We start from the raw sequence: 6,749 nt of genomic DNA on the forward strand, positions 1-6,749 counted from the left end.
TCCCCTGCTGGAGCTGCTGCCCCCGCGACCCGATACCGGATAAGCGGTCGAAGATGGATGGATGGATGGATGGATGGACAACTTCAGTGGAGTGTGTCTGACTGAGATAAAAAACGCTGGTTTTGTCTGTGGAAGCAAACTGAGAAACACAGAGAGGGGAAGTGGGACAGAAAGAGAAACAGAGTTGTCAGGGTGTGTTATCTTAGCTTTACGCCTGTTGACTGGACCCAACATTTTGTTACAGAGCTGGCAGATTGGGGTCTGTTTGTTTCTGTGTGTGTGTGTGTGTGTGTGTGTGTGTGTGTGTCCTCCACAGTTACAGATCCTCCATATGTCCTAAAGCTAAAAAATGAGACAGATGGACAGCATGGAGCCCTGACAACACAGCAGCTCCTACTCACTGTGAAGTTGACTGAGGACCAGTCTGAACACCAGGCTGCTGTAGTCCTGTCAGCTCGGACCTGCTGCTGCTCTCTTCGGCCAGAAACACGCTGGACATGTCAGACACACGTCTTCACTGGTCTCGGTGGCCAGACAACTAGTTCAGAGTCTACAAAGTAACAGATTACAACTGTACCAATCCCGCTGAACATTCAATATTACAAAATGTGTTGGTAAACTATAATACAACATTTAATATGTGCATGCATTTTAAATGTGCAGGCCCAAAAAATATATAACAGCCCAACTAAAGGAAACAACAGTGGTGGAGGAAGTACTCAGCTTCAATACTCATGTACACATACCACAGTCTAAAAATACTCCATTACATGTCACTTAAGTAAAAGTACAGAAGTATTATCAGCTAAATATATTTAAAGTGTTAAAACTACTCATGAGAAATGGGTCCTTTCACAGTGTTCTGTAATTCTAGTATTATTATTAGAGCCCGACCGATAAAGGATTTTTTTTGGGAAGAACTTCTTTAAAGAAACTACAAAAAAACACTTCTCCAGCCTGGATCTTTGAGATGTATTTTACAGACATGCACAATGAGCTGCACATACATTATAAAACATGAATATATCATGTGTCTGGATTATTAAGGACCAAAAGTCTGTTTTCAAGGAGACTGTGGAGGTGAGTCAAGGAAAAAAAGCATGCAGTCAATGTCAAGAGACAAGTGGATAAAGTAATAATAAAAAACTTTTTTAAAGAAAGTGCCGGATTAATTAACACTGTTTTGGGCTCAACTAAGCAAGGCTAATGGAAACGATTCACTCGTTCTTGCTCTCCCACTTCATTCTTTTCTACATCTCTCCCCACCCTCCTGCCTCCCTTCTCCTTCCACTTTCCTCCTCCTTTCACTCCCCTTATCCTCTTTCCTTCACTCATTGCCTTTAACATGTTCACCCTCTCCCTCCCCATCAGTTTCCTCTAGGGGTTTCTCTCTTTGGCCTCCCTTCCTCTCCCCCTGCCCTTGTTCCTTCTTTCTCTCCCATTAGAAACATATTGGGGTGACTTGGACCATGAAATTAAAATATTAGTGGGTGACATCACTGAATATTTTCAATTCTCTGGAAAGAAAGAATAAAACAAAATCTGAAGTGTCATTATAGGAAAAAGGCCAGGCAGAGGGTAGATTAACATTTTAAACAATATTATTAGTAGTAGAAGAAGAAAATGCAAAAGGAAAAAGATTTGTTATAACTGGAGTCCCTCTGCAACTCTAGAAATCCTAGAATTAACAATCCATAGCATTGGTTACACATTTAAATTAATTTCAATTTTGGAAATGGAGTTCTTTTAGCTTTCTTAAGTGTATTTTGAGACAACAAAACACACTTGGGGGCTAAAGAAAGTTTCACGTATTCACATTTTTCAAATTTGAAGATTTCTTTTGAGTTTTTAGAAACACCTTAACTGAAAAATCACTCATCACCTATTACCTCCCCTTTTATTTACATTTGAGTGCATATGTTTGAAAATTGAGCATTTATTATGACCTCATATCAAAAGATCCCCTCACTGCCCTTTAAAAAACTAAATTCCTTTTAGAGATGCCACTTGTTCTTCTTATGTAGGTTCAGCAGGTTTATCATTTTTCCGACAGTTTGCTTTTTAAAAAATAGTTTAGATCACGGAAAATGTGAATAATTTTCCTCTTCATTTGTGTTTTTACATGTTCCCTGAATTTTATCCATCGCTCACTCACACACACACACACACAATCACACACTCCCACACACACACACACACTCCCACACACAAAATACTCTTAAGATTTTAAGAGATAAAGATGTGTCTACATAAAATCATTACCCCATGCATCAAGTTTCAGAAAATAGATTTTTGATTTTGTGATCCACAAAAAAAGTATTGATGTTTACCGATTCCGAATTTCTAAGACTTTAAGTGCTCGGTAGACATGACCGCATGTCGTACTGTAATGTCAGAACTCAGTCCGATAGTGCTGTGTGTTCACGTCAAAGAGGTCACAAAGGGGTACGTGTTCTGTTTCAAGGAGTCACACAACCTGTTGTCTAGAATTTGCAAGCAAAACTCCATGTCAGGACTGGTTTAAGTCAGGGGTTTCATTTATTTCATGACTCCGTTGCACGTTGACACATGTGGAAACAGGCAACACTTTTAAAGACTCGAAAAATATTGCTGCCGTATTACATGTGTCTGTCCGTTTCGGCTCCCACGTCCCCCTGGGTCACTTAAATCTACACCTAAAGGAAACAGTGGACATCTGGAAACAGTGGACATCTGGTTTAGGTTGGAGGAGGTTTTCCTGTATATTTATGTGTGTGTGTGTGTGTGTGTGTGTGTTTCAGTGGGTTCATGTCTGGATGCTATGACCATAAAAACTGTTCAGGATTTCCATCCATTCATTTCCTGACTGGACAAAGCAAAAGCAAACGATTTCAAGTAAAAAAAATAAAGACAGAAGAAAAGGACAGAATATACTGAAGAATGAAATAAGGGCATGAAAGAAGGAACAAAGAGAAGAAAAGGAATACAGAAGTCAGGATAAAGAAACCAGGAGTGAGATGAAGTGTCAGGAGCTGTCTTCTCTGCAGACTCTCTTGGGGCAAATTTAGGGTGAACTGGCCAACACATGGAAATCAATCTCTCTCTCTCTCTCTCTATCTCTCTCTCTCTCTCTCTCTCTCGTCAGCACACATGAGAGTGGCTGACAAGATCCACTCACTCCTGTCTTTCTTTATTTCTATCCCTTTGTCTGGCTCTACCTTCTCTGCCAACTTACAGTACACTTGACAAACTTCTGTCTGAGCTGACACGGTCTGTTTAGCATCAAGTAGCGTTCTACACTCGCTCCATTCACCAGCCACACATTTGTCCAATCTTTCCAAAGCTTACAGGATATGTTTTATAACGACGCTGGACCACATGTGTGAAATTAATTTGAAGTCACTATTAAGAAAAAAGGTTTGAACCCATGAATCGCTGCTATATTTATTATTATTTGTTGTCTTCTGCACCGGATCCAATTCCCGTGTGCTGGAATGAGCTAGAAACATGACACTTGGGGGAATAACTGGAAATGATGTGCCTGTGCTTCTATAGAAATATCAACCCAATCAGCCACATGGTGGCGCTGTAATTAAGGCTTCAAAATGCAAACTTTGAAAGGCCCCTACAACGTAAGTCTGATTGACTGGAAATTTCTCACACAGGTGCAGCTTAATGTGTTCCACAAAAAAGCCTCAAGGACCATTAAGGTCCGCCTAGTAAATTTTCCACCATTTTGAATTAAAAAAATATATATATTTTTTTAGATCTCCTCCTACACTGTAGCTCCAATTGCCACCAAAGTTTCCATGAAGCACCAATGGATCAAGCCTATTACAAGTTGTAAAAAGCATGGCCATAACTCAATTACTTTTCAAGTTACTGAACAACGAACTTTGAAAAAGCCTTCCTCCATGCAGTTGCTAGTAACCAAGGAGGACACAGATGATTAAAAAAGCATGATAGACTCTCTTTAGAAGAGGTTTTTATCTAGTTTCTGGGTGCAAAAGTCACCAGATGACACAATCTTCTGAATATAGCCATACTGAGAAATTACAGACGAGTTGTGTGTTGCTGATAGTCTTAACGCGCCCATATTATGCTCAATTTCAGTCGTAAAAATAATTCCAACCAAACCTTTTTATCATATTTACTTAGAACATTTTGTTCCGTGGTCCTCGACAACTTTGGGCTCTTAACATCGTATTGGTCATACAAACACAGTGTCTGCGTGAAGTTTTGAAAAGCGTAACCACACTTTCAACTGCTTTAACGACTCACTGTGACAAAACTGCAGAGACAACGTAGTTTGCTCTGTTTGCACCTCTGCGTGTGCGCGCATGTGTGTGTGTGTGTGTGTGTGTGTGTGTGTGTGTGTGTTGGAGCCCCGCTCTCTGTCAACATGCAGAGAGGACAGATAAACTTGCACTTACTCGCTCTCAGGTACTGAAATTTGGCTTTATTTGATTTAGCATTAATTGGTCCACATAAGTACCAATGTAATTCTTATGGTACCCAAAATAGAGTTCAGTACCCAACCAGACCAGCTCGTGGTTTTAGTGATTCCCCAGTTCCTGAATAAAAAGATGTAGATCATGCCTGTCTCAGAATTAAGTCAGACGTGTTGAAACAAATCTGCTCGCAACGGTGCTGTACTGATATTGTGGCAAATCCAGTGTACTCTGTAACTTTCATTACAGCATTATTGTATAGTTATTGTGATGATTGTCATTTTAATGTAAACGTTCTAATTTTAGAAACTCAGATTCTACAGTGCCTAGCTTTTTGAATAGCACCTGCTAACGCAAAACAAAACACTTAACAGTATTCACAATAAAAGTCAGGAGAAAAGGAAAGCCATTCTGCCCACTGAACAACTGGCATGCTCTTTATGTGAAACACTTTAATACTACTCCGTAGTCAAATTGCCACCAATTATAGATTTGACAGTTTAATCCCATTTAGAGTTGTTTTTTTATCTCCTGCATCTATTAAGAATAAAAGTTTAAGCTTAAAGTTAAAAAGTCAGGTGTTCCATCTTCATCATCAACCAATTTGGCTCGTTAGTGAATTACAAACCCAAAAAATTGCTCTTTCAGTTGGTCAGGGACGAGTAAAAAGCCCCTGCACGGCTACTTATGTGACAGGAACAAGCCACACGAGACAAGAACTCAATGGAGGTGAAAGTGAAAATTGGCTCCACGCTGTTTCAGAAGCTCCCCCTGACTGAGTCTAAACCATGTGTGGGCTACATCGGTGATTAGATGGTTTCATGTCTTGCACTTTGTACATTCTTACTCAGCTTTGGACTTAACCGTGTCACTCTGTATCTCCTCTTTTTGACTAAACACGTACATGCTTCCATGCTGACGGCACTATGAGATAATGAAATTAACTCCCTGTATATGTGAGTGACCAGGAAAACTTAACTAGTCATTGAATTTATTCAATGTGTTGATATGAAGCCACCGTGTTTGCCCCAAAGAGTTGGCCTTAGCTAAAAACTGCATGTTAGGTGTTAGCGCTTCTGTTTCGCGAATGTAACGATTTCATCAAGACAAATTCCACGAAAGTGTACTTATTGTGGCAATAAACCTTTGTCTCAGGGCTCGACATTAACTTTTGGAGGTACGTTTCACTTGTCCATGTGCAAAGGTAACTTGTCCAAGTTTTTGTGTGTGTTTTGCTAATGGAGAATTCTAACAAACCGTTGAAAGCATCAACTATCGACATTAATGCAATTCACTTGAAACAGCAGAAACAAAATGTGTCCCCAGAATAGATTTCTCCTTCAAGAAGAAAAAAGGATCTCCAGACATGATACACAGTATACTTTGCACGCCGGTGTGCAGAGTTACACCAGACGTAGTGCTGACGTCTACTGATGTACTGCAACAGGTTTCATGTGAATCTCTGGGCTCAAGTCAACTTGCAACAATTCATATTTGCAGTCAAATCCACGCTTGTCACCATTTTTTCTCGTGTTTTCTGACACCAGCACTTGATCATGACCTGCCTATTCCTAAATGTGCTCGGTGGCGGGGAAGGAGCCATTGTGAACACATCACCAGATCGGTTTAAATGGTTGAAAGAAGAAATAACTCGGTATTGTGTGCAGCGATTCAGAGGCCTGGTGCCAGGCTTAGTAAAGTTAGCGGTTTGCAAAACAAACTGTGGGAATACATCTAAATGTACTGTGTATTATTTGTAAGTAAAACGTTGTCATTAACTTCTCTCCTTTTGCCTTTCTTCTGTACTCTGTTAACTCCAATAAGTGTGAAAATATTCACCTCTCAATGTCTCTCTCTTTCTCTCCCCTTCCTGTCGTGGCTGCTATTTCTCTCTCTCTCTCTCTCTCTCTCTCTCTCTCTCTCTCTCTCTCCTTGTCCTTTTAACCCTGATGAACGCCGTATGTCGTCACATCCATATATGGGCAAAACTATCTGGCTGCCGTCCATGCAGCCAATTAGAAATGGCAGATGAGTCGGAGTCTGTCCTTTGGAGACCGAGGTCACCCCGGCAACTATCACCGTGGTAGACCTCATCGGAATTCGCACCGAGCCAATCATCTCCTCTCACCTTCATTAGGGATTCGGTTAATGTCAAACCAGCATCCGATTGCTCTCCATTTTGCTCTGTCATACTCACTCCCTCTTTTTTAAGCACCCGTGGGTAATCCCAATCGCTGGGTTTTATCCTTGATGTACTTGCCCACTTGTATGCACGACTTCTTTTTCTCTGCTCCTTTCGATTAGTTATTCCCTTTGTCC

General features: G+C 40.6%; 1 long non-coding RNA gene across 1 annotated transcript in view; it reads right to left on the reverse strand.

The window, feature by feature from the left end:
- The window catches only part of LOC117960335, an 8,342-nt gene extending 2,642 nt beyond the window's left edge, over positions 1-5,700 (reverse strand). The window contains exons 1-2 of the long non-coding RNA XR_004660123.1: positions 5,640-5,700; positions 4,257-4,259 (exon numbers count right to left, since the gene is read on the reverse strand). This is a non-coding gene — a long non-coding RNA (uncharacterized LOC117960335). The remainder of the gene's footprint in view (positions 1-4,256; positions 4,260-5,639) is intronic.
- Between the last annotated feature and the right edge of the window lie 1,049 nt (positions 5,701-6,749).

This window comes from Etheostoma cragini, chromosome 17, assembly GCF_013103735.1.
Source record: "Etheostoma cragini isolate CJK2018 chromosome 17, CSU_Ecrag_1.0, whole genome shotgun sequence".
NCBI classification, from domain to species: domain Eukaryota; kingdom Metazoa; phylum Chordata; class Actinopteri; order Perciformes; family Percidae; genus Etheostoma; species Etheostoma cragini.